Below are 21,366 nucleotides of genomic sequence, written 5' to 3'. Positions count from 1 at the left end.
ATAGAGATTTTTCTAACAGTCATCCTGACCTGAGATAAAAAAAGCAGACTTGAGATTCTTTTTTTATAAATAAGAAAAGATTAGTTTGAAGTCATTCCAAAAAATAAATTTTGACTCAATTTTTTATATAAAATAAATTAAGTTAAAAGTTGTTTTGAATAAAAAAATCAAAATTATTTCTGAAAAAGTCAAAATGGCATGTTTGGACATTTAAAACATTCCAGTCGTTTTAAAACTAAAGTTTCATTGAAATTGAAACAATTTAGCAAACTAATTGTGTTCACTGAAATAGCATTTTCCAGTGCAAATCTCTATCCCTGAACATTTATTTCCAAGCAGCTTCACTAAACAGTGAGGGTGCATCTAGACCGGCAAGATTTTGCGCAAAAGCAACCACTTTTGCGCAAAATCTTGCCGCCTGTCTACACTGGCCACGAGTATTTGCACAAGAACACTGACTTTGTACTGTACAAAATCAGCGGTTCTTGCATAAATTCTCTGACGCTCCCGCTCAGGGATAATCCCTCTTGTGCAAGTATTCTTGCACAAGAGGGCCAGTGTAGACAGCCAAGTTAATGACTTGTGCAAGAAAGCCCAATGGCTAAAATGGCCATCGGAGCCTTCTTGTGCAAGAGAGCGTCTACGCTGGCACGGATGCTTTTGCGCAAAAGCAAATCTTTTGTGCAAAGGCACATGCCAGTATAGACGCTCTCTTGCACAAATACTTTTAACGGAAAAAGTTTTCCGTTAAAAGTATTGGCACAAAATCATGCCAGTCTAGATGCAGCTTGAATGTTTAGTTCTGCTGAGGATCTGATCCAGGGCTGGCTCACAACATTTTGGCACCTGAGACAGGGAGCTCAAATGACGCCCCAAGTCCTCTCGCTGTACCAGCAGCACACAATTTTTTACACTCTGGGTCCTAGTGGCGTTCCCCCACAGTCTGGCACCTGAGGCGGCCGCCTCAGTTCGCCTCACGGTAAGGCCAGTCCTGATCTGGCCTCTGGTATTTCAACTGTCGCAGCAGTTATTCACTGTTCAAATTCACAGCAAGGGTTTGAATTATTAACTTAAGTAGCCTTTTAGTTTTTAACTTCCACGTGATTACTGATTTTCCTTGTAATGAAACATGCAATCTAGGTCATCTAAAAAATCCTGAGAATCACAGATGTGCAAACTGGGACTCGGGCGAGTTACATCACTTTGCTAAAAATAGTAGCAGATTGGGTCAAGTTTTCAGATAACCTATGTGACTCTGTGGTTTAGAACAACTGAATTTTCAAAGTTAAAAAACAGGAATTAAAGATAATTGGAACTGGTGGCTTTGAATAGGTCAGCATTTCTGATCAAGGAGCACAATTATTTGAGAAACAAAGTGGGTTTTACCCGCTCAAGCTCATGATATAATGTATTTGCTAGTCTCTAAAGTGCCACAGGCCTGCTCATTGTTAATAACTAACTGAGACTTTCATCACCCGTATTGGACACTGTAGTGATTCCATGGCAAAAGATATGACATCATCACCAGGAATAAAACTGGAACTTCATCTTCCAAAGAGGCAGGCAGATCTCATTTGGCTGTGGTAACAGTATGATTTACTGCAGCGATGGGGAACCCAAGCCGGTGAGTGGGCCTCATAAGTAGCCATCCTTCGTCCCAGTGGGCTGCAAGATTGTCACAACCAAGATGGCCTCCTGGGATCGTTTTGCTAACTGCAATTGCATAGCTAGGATTTGTGGGATGGGTCAATTGAACTGCAGCAGTGGTTTGATCGGCTGCAGAGGGAGCGCACAGCTCTCACAGTTAGCACACATTTTACCTCATGGGCCTCTGCTTCACAGGCATGTCACTTTAGTAAAACCTGTAGGAAAAAAACGATGCTCATGGCAGCAGCAGAATCTGGCAACCCTGTGCAAGAGCAACGGTAAAGAAAATGCCTTATGGGCCACACAGGACCCAGATGGGCTTATGGGCTGCAGGTTGCCCACCACTTCTCTGGGCTATTCATTTTAATCAATATCAGCACATGGCTAACTGTTCATAGTGTAGAAACCCAAGGCATGTCTGCTCCCTCGTCAGTACATTACAGTAGAGACAGATGGTCAGACCCAGTTCACAAACAAATGAACTGAGGCACAGTGGGTATGTCTACACTAGTCCCCTAGTTCAAACTTGGGAGGATAATGTAGGCATTCGAACTTGCAAATGAAGCCTGGGATTTAAATATCCCGGGCTTTATTTGCATATTCCCATCCGGTCGCCATTTTTAAATGCCACTAGTCCGGATTAACTGCCCGCGGCTACATGCGGCAGTTAAACGGTAATTCGAACTAAGTCCTTAGTTCAAATTACCTGTTACACCTCATTCCAGGAGGATGGGAACATGCAAATAAAGCCTGGGATATTTAAATCCCAAGCTTCATTTGCAAGTTCGAATGCCTACATTAGCCTCCCTAGTTCGAACTAGGGAGCTAGTGTAGACATACCCAGTGAGATTAAGGGATTTGTCTAACTTCACACAATTACTTGCTGTCAGAAGGCAGCTCCCAGGTTCCAGTCTTGGCTCCAGTCCTACCACATTCTGGACGTGCAGACCGTTAACCTATCACAGAGATCCACTGACTTCAGGAGAAGCCTTCATTGGCCAAAAGTCCACTTGCATTCTAGTGCAAAATGGTGGCTCATTTAGCCATTAGACTATATTGCCTGATAGCACAAGATCAGTAACCTCTCCTACGACTGAGTAATACAAGTCAGCATTTAGGAGACACTGAGCATCACAGCATGTGTTCAGGGCCGCTGATGGGAGGAGACCAGAGAGTCAAGCCTGGGGCTGCTGGCTGCAGCTGCTACTGCAGGCCCATTAAATCACCACCTGAGCCCATGCAGCATGCTCTGGGTGCCCCTGAAGGGCTGGCTGTGGGAGGCTACCACCAGTCCCACCCCTTCCCCGGGCACAGAGACGGGCTCCTTCCCACCTTGCCCAGGGGCCTGGCAAGTCACTCTGCAGCTCAGTGTTTAAAGTCTGAGAGCTACAGAGACAAAGGGTGTGCCAGTATCCAGCAGCCTTAGTTTTTAAAAGCCCCTTTGTATTCCCAATATGAAAAGTCCAGCCTCTCCTAGATCATGAAGGGTACTACAAATTACATTGCAAAAGAATAAAACAACCTACTTTATACGTTGCTTAGTGAGCAAAGAGCAGACTAGTGAATGCTGGCACACAGCACCATAGTTGGTTGTTCGATGTGGCTACCCCGCAGGAAGGTTTGTCATGTCCTTTGTTGCTACTGGCACTGCTCTTTGTAGCCGCTTTCTCCCAGGGAGTTGTGTGTGGGATGTACAGTTTTGCCGGAGATGAAAAGGAGGTTGCCTGCAGACAAGGGAGGTCTGCTGTGTAGGAGGAGGGAATGGCCTAGAACGGTCCTAATGTATATTTAAAATGCTACTATTCCCAGGTGATGGAGTATCATGGATCAGCATACAAATCCGGCACTCTAAAATTTATTGCCCGGTGTTTCTGAACATAAGGAATGAGACGGAATACAAAAGCAGGAGATCAGGCCTGGGGAATGCTCACAACGATGCGCAGATCAATTCCCACAATTAAACAAGTCCTCCTGCCACAGCCAAGATTTTCCAACGATCACTAGTGATTTGGGGTGCTGAGCTTGAAATGCTTTGAACGGTCCCAATTTCCGGAGGGCAGGCTCTCCATATGCTGAGAATTGGGCCTCTTTAAGGTGCCATGTTGGGCAGCCAAATAAACCAACAAAAAATAGAGGCCTACCTGGACATTGCTGAACAGCTTGTATTGAAATGAAAGCATCCATGGGCAGGAGGCGACTGTTATTTAAAGCCCTCTCTAGTGAAGTGACCACATTTATTTGAAAATCCGTGTGCCCACAACGCACCATCATGCATTGTAATTGGAAATGCCTATTCTGCAAAGGCCCCGAATTCGAACGCTTCACGAGCAGACATTATGACAACATGAATCACAGCAGCAAACACTATATATCACAAGCCACACCACGGAACTGCAGAGATAATGGAATGCATCTCTGTAGCAGTTATTGATTTACTGAGTGAAGCATAAGGAGCAGAGAAAGACAACATTGAAATGTGCAGCATGTTATGTGCAGAGACTATAAAAAGAGGATGTTTATGTAGTTTCGGTGCTGGGACTCGGGTCACATGCAAATTAATTGGCCCCTTCTGGAATAGACCACTACCTTGTATTTAATAAAACCTGACATTTGGATTGGGTGACTCAATAGGGTATTATTGGCTATGGTGGAAGTAAGCCAGCATGCTCTGCTACGGCACATCAGTAAGAGCCTGGCCAGATGGGGGTGGGGCTCTGGATGTTGCCAGCACACAGGCCCCAGCCCCGTTGCTGGGCACCTCAGTCCCCGCTGCCCCAGGAATCTGGCAGCGGACAGAGCGGTCTCCACCGCCCTGGCCAACCCCAGTGCGCAGGCAGCAGGATCCCTGTCACCCCAAGGATCCAGAAGCTGGACATCATAGTGGCCACACCCCGAGCCCTGAGCTACCTCACACCCCAAAAGCTCCTGCCCTGAATCCCCACATCTCCCAACCCCCTGCTCTGACTCCTGCATTCCAAGCCCCCTGCGCCCAAGGGGGGGGTTGTGATAAGACAGTAACTTTAAGGAATTTAAGTTACTTTCACCCGGGGGTTACGTCTACTCTGCAGGCTTCTTGAACAAGAACTTTGTGGGGAATAAATCTTCTGCAAAAAGTTCTTGCAGAAGAGCTCATCCACACTGCCATGTGCTTTTGCACAAGAAAGCTCTGATGGTCATTCACAGAATGGCCATCAGAGCAGCTGTTGTCCTCCCACATATGCCTTTTTGTGCAAGAGCTCTTGCGCAAAAAGGCTTATTCCCCATAGAAAGAGGAATAATTCTTGTGCAAACTGCCCTGTCTTCTGACGATCTACTGTACTTTTTCTCGCGCAAAAACGCGCTTGCAGTGTGGACGTTCCGAGAGTTTTTGCCTAAAAATTCTGCAGTGTACACGCAGCCTTGGATTGAGGAGATTTTCAGGAGTCCAGAGGATAGTAAGGAACCCAGGCCTCACTGAAAATTAATTGGAGTAAAGGCACCTACCTCCCATTTCTGCCTCTGAACATCTCTCCTTATATAGTGCCTAATGGCAAAAGATAAGATCAAAACCCTTTTGTGTTATATGCTATAAGAGCCCATCTCTGTACTGAATAGCCTTCAGTGTCAATCAGTCGTGGGCAACCTGCAGCCCGCATGCGGCTGACTGGGGCTCCACCTGTGGCCCACAGGCCCACTGGCTTTCTCCTCCCCCACGCATTAGGATATCGGAGCCAACACTTACCTTCTTCTCCCCCTCCCTCCCAGAACGTTCGCGGGAGCCACAAGTCTCCTTATTCGTGCTCTGTCCTTGCTTCTCCCCCTCCCTCCCAGAGCTGGAACACCGCAATCAGCTGATTCACAGAGTTCCAGCTCTGGCCTGGAAGGGTGGAAGAGAAGTGGAGACAGAGCACAAATCAGGTGATTCACGCCCTCCAAAAGTGCTGGGGTGGTGGGTACGTGCAGAGGTCCAGAGCCCTGGGGTTCGAGAGATGCATGGGGCAGAGAGGGAAACAGAGGCCACAAGTGCAACCCCGATGAGCCATGGGCTGCTGTGGTCCACTGAGGAGGAGGGCCACTTATATGGCCCATCCACCATTCCTGGTTGACCATTCCTAGTATAAATAGACAATGAGTGGAAGAGGAAACAGAGGCAAGGGACAGAGCCAGGCACAGAAGTCACATATGATAGCCAATCAGATACCCTATCCATGAAGTCAAACTGCGTCTCATACTGCCTGAGATACAGTTGAATATAAATCCTGAGACAATTAGACTTTGGTCCGTAGAGAGAACCCTTAATGAAGGAAGACATGTTTCATGAAAATCTGTTAAAAACACAATTAAAAAATCCTACTTATATAGCTTCACAAAATATTCTCTTCTGGATGTTTAAGTTTCTCCTATAATGGCTGATAATCATGTTGAAATGCTCAGTGAATTTGTAAACCAGGTGCTTATAACATGGCATAAAATGTTCATTATGTAAATCTGATAGCTCAAATCTTCATAGGAAACTCATTTATTTATACTAGGTCTGAAGACATTCAATTCTTCACCTTTCCTAGGAGAACTCGCTGCCACATCTTTCTAGATAATTGTTTACATGGCAGTGGAAAAACATTCAAAATCCAGGGGGAAAAACCACTAACGTCACTCCCCCCACAACTTCTCACAAAGAAAAACAAAAAAAACCCACAGTCAGTCTGATAGCCCTTTATAGACTCACAAAACGTATAGATGGTATCATGAGCTTTTGTGGGGTCATCTGAAGAAGTGGGCTGTGCCCATGAAAGCTCATGATACCATCTACATGTTTTGTCAGTCTATAAAGTGCTACCGGACCATTTGTTGTTGTTGTTTTTTAATTTGAAGAAAAACAAAACAGCTCTGGCAATGGGAAGTGGGGAGTTATTTCAGCAATGGTGTCAGCTTTTGGCTTCCTGGACTAACGGGGCTGGATTGTGCAGATATGAGAAATTTTAAGTTTGGTTTCAAAATGGGGTCTGAGCGACATGTTGAGAGAGCATTTTTTAAATAGCCCTGATGTGTACCAATAGAGGTTATGTTCCGAATATTTGTGGGCTAGCAGACAGAACGAGGAACAGGGCAGTGGAGGGGTATGAATAGAAAACATCTGCCAGGAGAAAAAAATAGAGATTGAACTTCACAAGGAACTGTAGTTTTTAAGAACATCTTAAATTCACTCTTTTGAGCTCAGCTATGGAACGGGACAATGGATCTGACTGGGAGGGAATGAGAACAAAAGAGCTGAGAAGCAGAAGTTTCAGAGTTAGATTTCAGTATTGCCCATGAGAGCTGGTCAAATAACTGATTTTTCAGCTCACTGAAAGTTCTGGAAAGTCACGGAAAAACAAAAGTCACCTTGGTTTGGGTCAAATCCAATCCGATCCAACCCAACAATTCCGAAAAAAAAAAGAGTGAACCAGAGAAGTTCATTTTGGCTCGACTGAAACATGTTATTCATTCAGAAATGCCTTATTTCTGGGCATGTTTAAAGGGCTAGATGCGCAAAATGTGCATGGCTATGTCCCCTTGTTCATAACCTTTAGTTCCTCGGTTGGGGCCCTCATCTGGGGTGAGGAAGACCAAGGCTCAGATCCTCTCTTTGCAGAGGAAATTTGAACCTTCTCCTTCCTGTCTCCGAGTTATAGGGACATTATCTCTTTGCTACAGAGAATATAGGACTATTCATGTGTCCTATGCAAAGCGCAACAGCCTCACCAGGAGAGGTGTGTCTAAACTACACCCCTCTGCTGACAGAGGGATGTAGATTAGGCGCATCGCTATTGCAAATGAAGCAGAGATTTAAATATCCCGCGCTTCATTTGAATAGAAATGGCTGCTGCTTTTTGCCAACACGGCACTTTGCCGGCAAAAAGCAGCAGTCTAGACGGGGATCGGTCGACAAGGAAAGCCTTTTCCGACTGATCCTGTAAACCTCGTTGCACAAGGCATAAGGGATTGGTCAGAAAAGGCTTTCCTTGTCGACCGATCCCCGTCTAGACTGCCGCCCTTTGCCGGCAAAGTGCCACGTTGGCAAAAAGTGGCGGCCATTTCTATTCAAATGAAGTGCGGGATATTTAAATCCCCGCTTCATTTGCAATAGCGATGTGCCTAGTCTACATCTCTCTGTTGGCAGAGGGGTGTAGTTTAGACACACCTGAGGCTATATTTCCCCCCATTCCCCTATAGCAGGTGGGTTTAAGTCAGGGGTGGGCAAAATGGCCTCCGTGGGCCAGATCCAGCAAGCAGACCTAATTAGCCTGGGGGCAAGGGGAGCGCGCCAAACCTCCTCCGCTCTGCCCCTGCCCTGCAAGCAGCGCACGGAGCATTAAAGCGCCACGTGCTGCTGGGGGAGGCTTTTAGGTGGGGGTCCCCTCTGGTGCCGGGCTGCGCTGCCCTGGGAGAGGGTGAGCCCAGTGGGGTCGGGATGGAAGAGGGTCCTGGCCAGACAGATCGCCGGTGTGGGGAAAGGGATGCAGCTGCCAGTGGTCTTTGCACACAGGGAGGGCTGGCCTGCACAACTCTGCACAGCAACAGGCACAAGTAGAAACAGTGGGGAGTGATTTATGCTAATATATGAAAGAGTAAAGGATTCCAGAGAAGCACAGCTTCCTGGAGCAGCCTCCATATACTGATTCCAGTGGCATTTTCCAGACACAGACGGATAAATAAAGGGCTTTTGATATTTAAAGGAAAATTTCAATTCATATATGGTCTTCATTCCGATTCAGCAAATGGATGTGAGCTTTTATCCAAAGGGCTGTTATCCTGCTCAAGGGCTGGAAGGACTTGGGCTTACTAGAGCAGGGGTTCTCACACCAAAATTTTGGGTGGCCTCAGAGTGCAGCCACCAACTCTTGCTGGTTGCCACTCTGATAATTTTCCCTAAAATACTTAACTATAGGAAAAACAAACATGCACAGATACATATCCCAATCATGGTGATTTATGTTGGGTTTTTTAGCATATTCAATAATAAAAATAACAAATAGTTGTATTTTCCCTTGGCCCCCACTGCCAACCCATCCTCATCCCCACTGCTCCCCACTGCCCTCCCTGGGGCCCTGCCCTTGCTATCCCCATTGCCCTGAGCTCCCTTCCACACACTTGCATCCCTCTTCTTGCCTCTTGCCCTTGGAGTCCAGTAAGTCTGGCCCTGCTGATGCCCCACTGCTCTGGGCTGAAACCCACCCCTGGAGCCCCTTAGCTGAATCAAGCAGGAGTGTGGGGAGTGGGAAGAGGGCAGGAGCCAACCCCTGGAGTCCCACAGCTGAAGATGGGGAAGGGCTACAGCCCCTGGGTGCTGCCAGGAGGGGGTGCTGCTTTGGACCCTTCCCCATCTCTGGTTGTCATGGCCACAGGAAACCCCCCATTTGGGAAAAGCTGCACTAAAGCCCCCAGACTGATGTGTTTTCTGGCCTGTTTAGTGTGCTTGGAAAACTAGTGCTTTAAATACATTGCTCTTGTAATGCTCTTTTCTTAGGACTATGCGAACTGCTAAGAGACTGCTGGGGTCACTTCTCACTGTTGGCCTTACCCGGTCCAGAGATAGCAACACAGAGGCACTTGCCAGTAGACTGGCCTGTTGGTGATATCAGAGTGTATGTCTGGGCAGAAAGCCGTGGGGCCAGGGTCCCTACTCAGAGATGAGGGACAACAGGGCTCCTAAGACTTGACTGGCCATCTGGGAGGGGACCCTGGAAGGAGAGGAAACAGTACAGTTAGCCTTGTGACAGTGAGCATGAAATCATTCAGCCCTGCTTCAAGGCCTCTTTGCACTGCCAGAGTGATGTAATGGGGGTTTAGTGTAAATGAAAATCAAATCCCTTAAGTGTGAAAAATACTATGCAAGGTAAGTGGATAAACCACAGTATATTTGCTGCATTTTGTTGTTCATCCCTGACCCTTTGGCAGGGCACAGACCCGGGAATGACAGTTATGTATTCGGGTATGTCTATACTACCACCCTAGTTCGAACTAGGGTGGTAATGTAGTCAACCGGAGTTACAAATGAAGCCCGGGATTTGAATGTCCCGGACTTCATTTGCATGTTGCCAGGCGCCGCCATTTTTAAATGTCCGCTAGTGTGCACTCCGTGCCCCGCGGCTACACGCGGCACGAACTAGGTAGTTCAGACTAGGCTTCCTATTCCGAACTACCGTTACTCCTCATTCCACGAGGAGTAACGGTAGTTCGGAATAGGAAGCCTAGTCCGAACTACCTAGTCCGTGCCGCGTGTAGCCGCACAGCACGGAGTCCGCACTAGTGGACATTTAAAAATGGCGGCGCCCGGCGAGATGCAAATGAAGCCCGGGAAATTCAAATCCCGGGCTTCATTTGCAACTCCGGTTGACAACATTACCACCCTAGTTCAAACTAGGGTGGTAGTGTAGACATACCCTTAGTGACTACCGCAGGCCCATTGGTAGGAGGGGATGAGCTGCTAGACAGAGCCATTTGCAGTGCACAAAAGTTTTACTAAACCTACAAAACCCCAGGAAGTACCACTGGTCAAAAAGACAACATGTTCTACTCTCACATGAAACATTTTGCAGGAAACGTTTCATAGGTGAAGGGTGAGAATGTCAGATGTAGCGGGGATCAAGGGCACCATTTTGGGAGGTAGGCAGGCCGCAGCCGTGTGCTCCAGGACAGGCGGGCTTTTCATGCCGCTCCCCGGACTACCAGGAGCGAGGGGAAAGTGCATGCTTTCCATGCATGCCTCTCACACCTGGCTGGCAGGCAAACAAGGAAAAATTCTAGAACCCTTAAAACATTTACAAGGCAGCAATGTTATTTTCTCAATAGCCCTACTGAGAACAGCCATATCCATATTAAATGCTGCCTTCTGGTATTTAGTCTATTCACACACACACACACACACTCACGCACACACACAAACTTGTGTGACAGCCATCTCCGGAGCAATAAGAAATGTTGCAAAATGGACGGGGCCTTAGCTAGTCAACACGGCCAAATTAAAAGGACCCCAAGAAAGGCATGCTGGAAAAAAGACCCTGTTACAGGACAAACCCCAAAGTGGAGGAAGTGAAGGACACATAAGTCCTCCCCCCTTAGCACAATGCCCATCACAGACATTCTAATGCAAGTGGAAAGCATCACTGGGTCAAGAGAGTATCTTAGTTATCCCAGTCCAACAGAATGGCCCACAACCTGTTTCGTTTCATTCTTCGCTTTTAGTAAAGAGATGTCTTTTCCTATTTGCAAAGATCCCATTATCACAGAACAAAACATCAGGAGTAATACAAAGGGACAGAGGTCTACAGCAAGAGATTACAAAAATGCATCTTAAATCCTAATGTTTTATTGATCTATTTGAGGTTCTCCACATTTGCTTATTTGGTAGGATAAATCCTTTTAAATCTATCTCCCTTTTGTGTTCTGCACCTCTACTTTATGGCCCCTTTGCACATCCAGATTGGTGTAAAGAAGCTCTAGTGTAAATGAAAATCAAATCCCTTCAATGTGCAAATTCCCAGGTGCTTTGAACTTTCTATTTACAGCTGCTTGCACGCCTGTGATAACAGAGGCTTTGCCTACACTACTAGGTTATTTCAAAATATGTTTTTTTTCTGAAATACCTATTTTAAAATAAGCTTATTCCTTTTCATAAGCAGGAGTTATTATTTCAAAATAACAAGCTAATTTTTTCAAATAACAGGCTTGGGAGTGTGGACGCTTGCCTTGTTATTTCAAAATAAAGGGAGTTATTTCAAAATAACTCCCCGGTATAGACATGCCCCGGGACAGCTCAGGAGGTTTGATATTGACTATCTCTGCTAGTTCAAGAGTACAATAAATCATTGCAAGCTAACAGTTGGTTTGCATGTATGCATATCAGAATTAGAGCTTGCCAGGACTCCTGGGAATCTATCCCTCTGCTATACTACTCTTTTTGCGCTCTTTGCCCACTTAGATCTTCATCTCTACAAAGACTAAGACTTGATCTACACTACCGTGTGCCATCTATCTAAGTTATGCAATTTCAGCTGCGTGAATCATGTAGCTGAATTAGATTTATTTGGTTCTACTTACTGCAGTGTGTTTACTGCAGTGAGTTGATGGCAGGCGCTGTCCCATCGACTCAGTCTACACTTCTCGTTTAGGTGGAGTACAGGAGTTGACAGAAGCGCTTGGTGGTTGATTTATTGTATCTATACTAGGCATGATAGACAGCAATGGATCCAGTGGGGATCAAATGCCTAAAGTTAAGCACATATCTAAGGACACATCTATAGGACCTACCAGATCAACAGGCAGCGATGGATCCAGTGGGGATCAAATGCCTAAAGTTAAGCACATATCTAAGGACACATCTATAGGACCTACCAGATCAACAGGCAGCAATCTGAGTAGTGTCATTAATAGAGTGGGTAAGTGAAATATGTGCTTAAATCTTATAGGGTCAGGGCCTTAACCTCTCTGTCTATATCTATACTACACTTTCCTTCAGCATGACTTACATGCTCAGGGGCATGAATAATCCATAACCCCTGACTGACACACATTACAATGACCTAAATGCCATTCTCCTACCGACATAGCTCCCAGATCTTGTATGAGGCGGAGCTATTAAGCTGATGGGAGAGTGTTTCCATCAGCATAGAGTGATTTCACCAGAAGTACAGATGCACCAATACAACAACTACTGGGGGGGCAGATATGCAGTCTGTGTGAAGGTGTGTGCACAGCACCATTTCTCTACCTGACAGCTGATTACTTAATTGTTTACTTATCATTTTGTGTTAAGAAACAATTGTGTTCAGCCCCAGGAATGCAATTCTATTTGCAATCAGAGATTAGATAAGAGGCCAAAGAAACATTCCTTAGGGTACAATCGGTCATAAAAATTGGACATACTATTCACCACCAGTTCTCTCAGTCTTCAGGCAATTGGTGTCCTACAGCATGTGGCAGGCAAGCAAGACAGACATGTACTAGCTAATCGTATTAAAATTTTGCATATCAACAGGCTTGGCCCAGAGATTTAAGGCAGAGAGCAGCACAGAGAATTTCAGGGCACGTTTCCTGGAGGGATACCAAAGCAGTACAGGCTTCACTGGCTAATCTGTTTAGAATCTAAGATCATCCTAGCTGATGGTAATGTTATCTCCCATGATCTAACTGATACACACTAAGATAAACATAACTAGTAAGAACATCCTGAACAGCATTGGTGGCTCCCATTAGTGCTAGGAACAAAAACAGAAATGAACCTAGAGCTCATCTCTTTCCACTTTGGTTCTTATGTGGTGCCCATAACTAGTATCTGAGCACCGCACCGAGTCAGGAACCGAGCCCAGTGACTCAACCGCCTCATTCTTCCCCTGATGTCTGAAGAGGAAGATCACAACTCAAAACCTGGCTCCTCCCACCGCCACCAAATACCTGTTACTTAAAAGCAAACTTTGAATCTGCTTCCGGACATTATTATCCAGTCCACATTGAAGCACAATCTAACAACCGTCAGTGACAATGGTTTTTTCATGGAAGTTTAAAATGGGAGATGCAGTGCCATAAATAAGACACAAATGTGCCTAGGTAGAACCTTTCAACACACAGCATTTCTCTCTCCCTCTCTTTTTCCCTTTTTTTCAAGGGAAAGAGACAGCTCCGTGTCCCGGTGTTGTAGTGGAAATAGAATTTGTGACAAATCTGCTTAACAGCAATATATATATTGTTGTTCTTCCCTTTGTGCTAAGCATAGGTGCCAGTTCTGTGAAATCACTGTAGCAGGCTGTGAATGAAGCATGAAATGAAAAATCCTTGCCCATTGCACAGAGAGAATACAGACAGTGCCCCGTAATTTATTATGCTGTGATAGGTACTGTGTGCTAGACTAACAAAGAAACAGTACCTTGATACCTTCAACCTCCACTTTCTCTTTGTATCATTTTCTTCACTGCAGCTGCCCCTTCTTCCATAGAGAGGCTGAAGCATCAAAAGAAAAAGAAACTCCATTTTCCTTCATCTGAAAAAGAAACCAAGGATCTTATTCAGAGTTTACATTTGTGTAAGTCCATTGATTATTCTTGTTTTACTCCAGTGTAAGAAGAGAATAAAGTCCAATTCAAGAGATTCATATTTACTGTACATGTACATAAACACATGCATGCACATCCACAAACCTTTGTTTACCTTTTAAGAAGCCAAATTAAGATCTCCTTTCTAGATTTTTGTTGTTAGTCTTCCTTTTTTCCACTTGACCTGCTGAGACTTGGGGCTCTTTTATCTCAGTCATGCAGAAAATAAAAAATAATCCCATCTCCAGCCACTCTCCAAACACTATCAAAGGTTGGTTTATTTTGTATATCAGCCCACTCCTCCCCTTTATAATATTTTTAAAAATGACTTGTGATTTTTAACTAAGGGAAGAAAATAGGAAGCCTGTTTTATGCTATGGACGAGTGTTTGCCAAAGATCCACATAAAAACAAGACATAGGTGGCACAAAAGAGTTTCAATCCCAACCACAAGTGTTCCTAATGGAAAAAGGGGTTCTGTTAAAGAGCAGACAAAAGAAGCTCTTATATTCCACCTATCCTGTTCTCTCTGTGCTTCTGGTTTATATTCAACAACTTCATTGGAACCAGTGGTTGACCAGAATTAAACTATCTGACCTCCAAACTGCAGACTCACAGGGGGTGCCTCTCCTCTGGAGACCCAGCAGCAAAGACGTGGTTCCCAGGAGGGTTTTAACAAAAACCTCACACCCCTCTTGCACCAGGTGCCAAGTAGGATTCAACTAGCCTCCTACAAGACTTGAAAAGATGAGACTTGGCCTGTGCTAATGGGCACAATGAGCAGTCCCTTGGCACCTTCGAGGCTAACACATTTATTAGGTCATGAGCTTTGTCACACGAGTTGGAGTGGAAATTACAGAACCTAGCAGCAAAAGATGTTACCTGTCAATTGTAGCACCAGTGTTAATGAAGCTAATTAAGTCAGTGACTCACACTAATGGGGTAGGACTAATTCTCTAACATGTACAAAAAGACCACTGAATTTTGTAAGCACCGCCAGGCTGCTCAGCGTAAAAGATGAGAGTTATTAAAGGCAAAAGGGGGCAATCTGGGTCTCAAATCCCATTGAAAGCTGAAGGGCATCTGGGGCTGTGGAATTTCAGTCTTTGAAAGCCTCACCTAAAGACAAGACATTTTCCGCACTTAAGTCCCACTGACTTCCAGCGATGCTTGTGCTGGGATTTGAAAAAGATTAAGTTTTACTGGTATAGCTGTGTCGGCAAGGAGCCTGGAAAAGATTTTTTTTAATGTATACCCATTAACCAACACAGTTAGGCCATCAAAACACTTTGGCTGTGTCTACACTGGCATGAATTTCCGGAAATGCTTAAAACGGAATACTATTCCGTTTTCAGTTTTTCCGGAAAAGGAGTGTCTACATTGGCAGGCTGCTTTTCAGGAAAAGCCCTTTTTCCGGAAAAGCGTCTGTGGCCAATGTAGACACGCTTTTCCAGAAAAGACTACTGGGTTGTCTACACTGGCCCTTTTCCGGAACAGTGTTCCGGAATAAGGACTTATGCCCGAGCGGGAGCAGAACAGCTTTTCCGGAATAGCTGCTGATTTTGTACAGTAGAGCATCATTGCTATTCCAGAAATTCAAGGGCCAGTGTAGACAGCTCGCAGCTTATTCCGGAAAAGCGGCTGATTTTCCGGAATAAGTGGCCCAGTGTAGACACAGCCTTTATGTAAACAAGTATCCTGAGCAAAGGGCTTTTGTCAGCACAGCTAGGGTACGTCTGGACTACAGGCTTTTGTTGACAGAAGTTTTGTCGACAGATACTGTCTACAAAGCTTCGGTCAACAATGAGCATCTAGACTACCTCCAGTTCTGTCGACAAAGCAAGCCACTTTGTCAACATGACAGTGTAGATGCAAAGGACAGTGTAGATGCAATAACGCCTTCTGTCGACAGAACTCTATCGACAAAAGGTGTTATTCCTCGTAGAATCAGGTTTACTGCCGTCAACAAAACTGCTGAGTTCTGTCGACGTTATGTCGACAGAACTCGGCGGTAGTGTAGACGCAGGTATAGTTTTGTTGACAAAAGTCCACTTTTGTCGACAAAACCCTGTAGTCTAGACACACCCCTAATGGGCTGTGTCTAGACTGGCAAGTTTTTCCGCAAAAGCAATCGCTTTTGCGGAAAAACTTGCCAGCTGTCTACACTGGCCACTTGAACTTCCGCAAGAACACTGATGATCTCATGTAAGAAATCAGTGCTTCTTGCAGAAATACTATGCTGCTCCCATTCGGGCAAAAGTCCTATAGCGCAAAAGCTTTTGCGCAAAAGGGCCAGTGTAGACAGCTCAGATTTGTTTTGAGCAAAAAAGCCCCGATCGCGAAAATGGCGATCGGGGCTTTTTTGCGCAAAAGTGCGTCTAGATTGGCACGGACGCTTTTCCGCAAAAAGTGCTTTTGCGGAAAAGCATGCATGCCAATCTAGATGCTCTTTTCCGCAAATGCTTTTAATGGAAAACTTTTCCGTTAAAAGCATTTGCGGAAAATCATGCCAGTCTAGACGTAGCCAATGTGTATAGGGAGATAGTGTAATTCTCAACAGAACTCCTTTTGCTGGCATACACTGAATCTCTGCCAGTAGGCAGGACAAAGTAAACCTAAACCTAGATCATCCCTGAAAATGTCCAATCTGTTCTCACAGACCTCCAGTGACGTATAGCCTTCAGTGATGAGACCAGAATATGAGCAGTCATGCCTAATGGTTGTAGCTCTTGTGGTAGCCAAATCTGGAGAGTAAATCAAGGCAGCGCCTAGCCAGAGTTTAGGATCAGGGCCAAGGATCACCAAGGAGTGTAGCTGGGAGCAGAGCTGAGAGACAGAGCTAGTGATCAGAAGCTGAACCCCTGATCAAATGGGTGAGCCAGACACTTGGTCAGGAAGTAGAACCAGGGTTTCAAGGGTGGGCACTTCTGACCGGCGAGAAATAGAGACTGGGATTGAAAAACTTGACCTTCCAATCCAAAAATGGACATGTCAACACAAATACGTTTCATGAAAACGTTTTGATAGCTTTTTGTCCCCATACAGAACATAGAAAAATTTTAAGGCTCAAAAGTTGTTGCAAAATGGAATTGTTGTCCTCAGGCCAGTTCTAATTACAGATTGTAAAGAAAGATCAAAAGAAAGAGGAAAAACTAGACCGAAGAAAAAATAGTAAAAAAATGTGCAAAAAACCCCACATTCGTTTTAAAGGAAGATTAAATATAAAGGTTTATTTTTTTTTTCATTTTTTCAGCTAGCATTTTTCCTTCTTTCTTCTACCATGCCCCACCCAGGGAGACCCAAAGGGTGATGTCAATCCTCAGGGAGAAAAGTCCTCTAGGATGATGTTCTTCGCTAAGATGCAGGATCAATGGTAAGTACAGAGATGGTTAGTAGACTTCTCTTTCTCCTTAGCTAGGGAACAGATGATGGTCTCCAGAACAGCTGCCTGATCCGCATGGAGATCCAACCTGCGCACAGCCTCTCCCTAATGATGGCTAATAGGAGCAGGCAAATGCAGATCTGCCACACACTGCCACTGGAACGGACAGCAGCCAGTGCAGCTGGCGGGAATAGCTCTGAGGAGACGGAACCTTCAGGATGTTCTTTGGTGGGGAAAAATAGATTGATCTGGGGCTAGCTGACACTGTCCAGACTCAAAGTCGGGATGCGAATGGGTAAGTGGTTAACCAATTACCCAGTAAGCATCACTCTTACTGGGCAGAAGGCTGCTCCAACCTGCAGAGCTGGGAGTCAGCAGACTCGCCCGGGGTTGGAAACAGCAGCCCTCTACCAGGGTGCCAAGTCCCAGCCCATGTGGGCTGTGAACCAGCAACCCAGCTTGAAGCCGGAAACAGCTGGAAGCTAAAGCAGCCATCCCCTGCCCTATTAACTTGTTAAACTTAACGTTTAGCCGGTTAACTAATTAAATGGAATTTTACATTCCTAACTCAAAGGCCCTTTGTGGCTAATCCAATAACAATATGGTGTTTATGGTCACAGTTCCTGGACTCCATTTTGGTTTCACAAAGGCATGATCATAGTATATATAACCCACCACAATTAACATTATGAATTGACTAGCGCTGATTAACAACACAATGTATTTAATCCCAGCAAGAGGCAAAAATGTAAAAAAGGAAGTTGGAGAAAACGAAACTATTTGAATAAAGAAAAAAATCCTCTTCAAAATCTCTGGACTGAGAGTAACTTTTGCTTTTTTCACTCTCAGGAGGAAGTGGTAGCAAAATGGTAAACCTCTGAGAGGGGGCATGAATAGAGAAAGAGCAGCTAAGTAGAAGACACCAGTATGATCCATGTATAGCCTTTTTAAATGATGCCCATCTCCCACAACAGCATCCTAAGCAGCAAAAAGTCTTCCCTAGAATATCGTTACACCAGCGATACACCAGCCATAACAGGATGTGCATTTAGCAGAGAAATACAAGCACAATATGCCAGACTGAATTAGAATCCAGGTTGTAAAACAGAGTAACATTAATTCTGTGTAATGAAATAATGATGTCTGGAGATCTGTTTTTCATGAAGAGGCATGTGTAAAGCTGTGTCTTGCTTGTGTATGTTGCCCTAGAATGAGCAGGCTGGCAGAACAGTAATTCCATGAGGTAACCCAGCCCATCGACTCAGGGGACCAAACAATTATTTTAAAATAAAACAAGGAAGAGATAAAGTATTGGAAAATAATGCTTCCTTTCTGCCACCCTTTGTCTAGTCCATTTATATTTAAGCTCTGTGGAGCAGAGATGGTTCTCTTGCTTTTAACAGCATCTAAAATGATTATAAAATCTTTTATTATTCCTAGCACTGCTATTCCCCAGCTAAGATTATGGCCCCATTGCGCTAGCCAATGCACACGCATAATGTGGATTTCCCTGTTTCAATACTCATCCTTGCTCCATGGAATGCACAGACTAAAAAGAAAAGAGAAGAAACAAAAGGCACAGCAAGGAGAATGAGGAATGGCAACCGCCTCTCCAGAGCCCCAGTCCAGTAGATGACACTTCCTTTTCTCCCCCGCTTTTGTCTCTTCAGTTGAGTTTTCTTTCTAGCAGGAACTGTCTCCTTAGAGTGTCTACTCTGCCACTGAGGCTGTGTCTAGACTACATGCCTCTGTCGGCAGAGGCATGTACATTAGACACATAGGCAAAGGCAAATGAAGCCGCGATTTAAATGATCGCGGCTTCATTTACATTTACAAGGCTGCCGTGCTGAGCCGACAAACAGCTAATCAGCTGTTTGTCCGCTCAGCGCACTAGTCTGGACACTCCCCTGCCAACATCAAAGCCCTTTGTCGGCAGCCCCGTTATTCCTCGTGGGATGAGGTTTACCGGGGCTGCCGACAAAGGGCTTTGATGTCAGCGGGGGAGCGTCCAGACTAGCGCGCTGAGCGGACAAACAGCTGATCAGCTGTTTGTAGGCTCAGCGCGGCAGCCATGTAAATGTAAATGAAGCCGCAATCATTTAAATCGCGGCTTCATTTGACTTTGCCAAACAAACAAATCTACATGGCTCCGTCGACGGAGCCATGTAGTTTAGACGTACCCTGAAGGTATGATTGCAACATCAGTAGACTAACCCTAACTTTGATCTGGGTGATTACTCAGGAAAATAGCTGATAATGAAGCCCATGCTGGTACAGCTTCACTATTTCAGTACTCACCCTAGATAGGACTGAAGCTAGCTTGGGTATGTCTACATGAACTGCTGCAATCTGCACATACCCAAGCCCCAAGTGCTCCTAGCACAAAGGGACCAGATGTTTATTGGAGCCTCTACAGCAACTATAATTCAAAATGATATTGCTTAAAAAAAAACCAAGTAGGCCCTCAGGGTCCTTTGAAAACAAAGGGATAGATGAGAACAGTATGGCTCTTTTGTGCCAGGGGAGTCCAAAAGCATGAAATCTATCAAACATACTACCATTCACCTAATCTTCTTCAATCCACTTCTAACTTTTACACTGTTTGTGCTTGTTCAAATATCTGGAGATTCTCACTCTGGCAAAACTTTCCCAGGAGTGAGTGAAGAATCAGAATAATAATGCAGTACTTTTATTACATACCTGACAGCATTTATTTGTTATCTTCTCATTGCCATGGACAGAGCTGAGGCTGATACTAACAAGCCAAACTCTGTGTTGTACAGGAGTTTTATTAGCTTATGTTTCAGCCTGCTTACCATCTACCAGCATGTACAATGCATCTGTGCAGAATATCCACTGTATTGCATTTAATCTAGTTAGGAGTCCACAGAGATTGTATCCATCACTGATAATAAAAAAATAAGCTAGCTCTCATAAATATGTACAAGCAAATACAAAGCTCCATCTACTCCCTTCTCGTGGCCTAGTTCTCCGGAGATGGCATTATTATTATTCTTCATCCAAATAACTACTACATCTCAATGATAAAGCAGAAGATTGTGTGTCACTTGCTAATAGAATTAAAATATATGGAGTGGGTAAGAGGTCAGAGGAGTGTCTACACTTTGTGGTTAAAGGAAATTTATTATCTAGGCACAAATGGATGAAATAGAACTGGGAAGTTAACAGCCAGATTTGGAAATTCTGTTGCTGCTGTCAGTTTAATTCAGTACCTGATTCCGGCAACATTAATTTTAAAGCGCTTAATAAATAGAGTGGCAATCTTAAAAATCTAATGAAAGCATTAATGTCTGATTTTACTTTTTGCCCCTGTCCTGCCATTGTAATTTGCCTGCCTGCCTCTCATATAAAGCCCCTGAAGGTTCCATGATAATAGATGGAAATCATTTGATAACCTAGCTGCGTAGTACTCAATTCACAGAGGAACGAGTGTATCTTCAACAGCAGTGGTGTAACATGGAACTTTTAATATGTTTTTCATCAGCGCAATTCATCAACCGGCTTTTCGTTCATTATGCCAGGACAGCAATGGACCTATTTTCAGGATAGATTGCAAACAAACAGCCCCTTGTGAATCGGAATGGCAGGCTGCCTATTGTTTCCTTCTAAATTCTTTCTTAGCATGAATTTAATGCCTGCAAAGGCTGAGCACCCAGCGGGCCAAACTGATCACCTTGAAGTTGGGAAACCCTGGTTTAATTTCTTACTCTGCAACATGCTTCCTGTGTGACCTTGGGAAAGTCATTTAGTCTCACAAGGTGCATCCACACAACAGAGCTTAACTCGAAATAACTATGCAAATTGAGCTGCGTCAATTGCACAGTTTATTTCAAAATAGCTTATTTCAAAATTGGGAGCATCTACACAGCATTTATTTTGAAATAGAGCTCTCTTCCTCCGACTACTCTTACTCCTCGTACAATGAGGGTTACAGGAGTCGGAGTGAGAAGTCCTCTAGCTTGACAGTATTTTGAAATAACTGCCTAAGGTGTAGATGTGAACTAAGTTATTGCAAAATAACGTTGCCGGGTAGACGTATCCTCAGTGTCTCAGTTCCCTTTATGTCAAATACAGGTAATAGTATTTCCCTGACTCACAGAGGTGCTGTGAGGATAAAAGCATTAAAGATTCTGCAGCATTAAGGCAAGAAGGGCAAATTCCATGGAGGAGGTAAATCTGAGAGTAGGGCAAATATTCTGCCAATATCAAGAGAGCCTGGCATGGATGCAAATTTCTATCCATGGATAGAAATTGGTATCCATCGATATGC

General features: G+C 44.7%; 1 long non-coding RNA gene across 1 annotated transcript in view; it reads right to left on the bottom strand.

Annotated features, from left to right (window-relative positions):
- Positions 1–9,157: 9,157 nt before the first annotated feature.
- The window catches only part of LOC112544289 (uncharacterized), a 45,608-nt gene continuing 33,399 nt past the window's right edge, over positions 9,158–21,366 (bottom strand). Inside the window, exons 2-3 of the long non-coding RNA XR_003087622.2 lie at positions 13,529–13,642; positions 9,158–9,347 (exon numbers count right to left, since the gene is read on the bottom strand). This is a non-coding gene — a long non-coding RNA (uncharacterized LOC112544289). The remainder of the gene's footprint in view (positions 9,348–13,528; positions 13,643–21,366) is intronic.

This window comes from Pelodiscus sinensis, chromosome 28, assembly GCF_049634645.1.
Source record: "Pelodiscus sinensis isolate JC-2024 chromosome 28, ASM4963464v1, whole genome shotgun sequence".
Classification (NCBI taxonomy): Eukaryota; Metazoa; Chordata; order Testudines; family Trionychidae; genus Pelodiscus; species Pelodiscus sinensis.
The sequence above is the reverse complement of the archived record's forward strand: the minus strand, read 5'-3'. Positions and strand labels throughout refer to the sequence as shown.